Genomic DNA, 2,547 nt, shown 5'->3' with positions numbered 1-2,547 from the left:
AAAAAAAAAAAAAAAAGAAAGAAAGAAAGAAATTAATGAACAGATTTTAAAATTTATGTAAAAAAATACAAGTCTTACAATAACCTAAGCAACTTTTTTTTCTTTCTTTTTAAGATGGGGTTTCACCATGGTGGCCAGGCTGGTCTTGAACTCCTGACCTCAGGTGATCCACCCACCTCAGCCTCCCAAAGTGCTAGGATTACAGGTGTGAACCACTGCACCTGACCAACCTAAGCAATTTTTAAAAAGATAAACAAAGTTAGAGTATTTATTTTCAGCCAGAAATGCTGAGATGATCGTTATGTTTATAGTATTCTTGTACAATTGACCCTATTACTTTCTTTTAAAATTTCTGTTTTCCATCTCTCCAATGTTGGGCTTGATAAAATTCTTAAGAAAGAAATGTTACGGCCAAATGCAAACTCATTGTTTGCTTAAATTGGAAGCTTAGACAGCCTGCAGTTTATTTTAAGCTATTCTTGCTACTGAATCAATCATACATGCATGGGTAAATGATAGTAATTATCAAGGACAAACAGTAAAGAAAGTAGGAATGTGTGGAAAGATGCTATGTACTAGTCACTGGTTCATTCAGCCATCCCGATTGCCTACTAGGCATTAAAATTTGTCGTTCTTTTCCCATCCATCACATTCCAGCACTTGAACCCTCTTACGACATCAGAATTCCACACTGTTGATAAAAAGACTTCAACTCTGTAAAATATGTGAAGAGATTTATTTTGAGCCAAATATGCGTGACCGCAGCCCGTTACGCAGCCCTGAGGAGACGCTGAGAGCATGTGTTCAATGCGATTGGGGTGCAGGTTGGTTTTATACATTTTAGGAAGATATAAGACATCAGTCAAATACATTTAAGACATACATTGGTTTGGTCCAGAAAGGCAGGACAACTTGAAGCAGCAGGCCAGGTGGCAGGGGATGGTGTTTATAGGTTATAAGTCGATTTTAAAATGATGATTGGTTAAAAAAAAAAATTAGTTAAGTTGTTACCAATAGAAAGGAATGTCCAAGAGAGGTTGTGGAGACCGAAGTTTTATCATCAAGATGAAGCCTCCAGGTGGCAAGCTTCAGAGAGAATAAATTTTAAATGTTTCTTGTCAGACTTGAGTTCTGTGTTGATGTTTTTTGTTGTTGTTGTTTAAAAAAAAATTTTTTTTTCTTTTTGGAGATGGGGTTTCACCATGTTGACCAGTCTGGTCTTGAACTCCTGACCTCAGGTGATCCACCCGCCTCGGCCTCCCAAAGTGCTGGGATTACAGACGTGAGCCACCGCGCCCGGCCAAGTTCTGTGTTGATGTTAAATGCTGGTCAGCTTTTCCTGAATTCCAAAAGGGAAGAGGCATAATGAGGCACGTCTGATCTCCCCCTTGGCCTGAGCAGGGCTTTCAGGTTAACTTTTGAGTGCTCTGGCTGAGGAGAGAGTCCATTAAGATGGTTGGGAGCGGGGGTTTTGAAGTTTATTTTTGGTTTACAACATGTAAAGTCTAGGGAGAAGACAGAAACCACCTCCCTCCCTGGAAGAGGACAATACTCCAGTCACCCCTGAGGTTGATCATGGACATGAGTTTTAGCCTCCACCAGTCAGGCGACCACCTGCCAGACTCTGAGCCAGAATGAGGTGACACAGAGCGGCTGGGACTATGCAGAACACATTTTGGTAAAGATGACTGAGTGGCAGTAGTTATGTCAAGCTGCCAGGCACAGCAGTGACATCTGTCCCAGCCACTGGGTCCAGGTCCAGCACCAGGGTGTCAGAGGTGTGAGCAGCAGTGTCTGTGCTCAGCAGCAGGGGCAGTTGTTCCTAGGAGGGACTTGACCTAGGGTGGGCTATGGATTCTGTTCCTGGCTATGCAGTTTCAAGCCTGGCTCTGCGGCCTTCCCCATAATAAAATTAGTCCAAAATTCCTTATATACTGCTTTTTGTGTGAATTAGAAAAATTTGGTTTCCATAGTTTGCCACAACAAGTGAGTGAGAGGCCAGGCACAGTGGCTCACACCTGTAATCCCAGCACTTTGGGAGGCTGAGGCGGGTGGATCATGAGGTTAAGAGATCGAGACCATCTTGTCCAACATGGTGAAACCCTGTCTCTACTAAAAATACAAAAATTAACTGGGCGTGGGTGGCCCTCACCTGTAATCCCAGCTACTTGGGAGGCTGAGGCAGGAGAATCGCTTGAACCCAGGAGGCGGAGGTTGTAGTGAGCCAAGATCGTACCACTGAACTCCAGCCTGGGGACAGAGCGAGACTCTGTCGCAAAAAAAAATGTCAGTGAGAAATCAGTCTGTGGATGAGTGTCAGAGAGCAGCATTCAGAAGTTTCTTTGTGCAGAGCTGAGAGCCGCACCCTGAATTATCTACCGGCATCCACCCTATGGTGGAGAGAACAATGGGGAACATCACATTTTATAATCTCAGTCCCACAGGACTGTACACACGTCAGATGCAAGTCAAAAATTTCAGATCCCAGCTTATCTCTCTTTTCTTTCTGAGGAAAAAAAATGCTGTTGAACAGGATTTGAAAACCCA

This window comes from Cebus imitator, unplaced genomic scaffold, assembly GCF_001604975.1.
Source record: "Cebus imitator isolate Cc_AM_T3 unplaced genomic scaffold, Cebus_imitator-1.0 Scaffold440, whole genome shotgun sequence".
NCBI lineage: Eukaryota > Metazoa > Chordata > Mammalia > Primates > Cebidae > Cebus > Cebus imitator.
Note: the sequence above shows the minus strand (reverse complement) of the source record.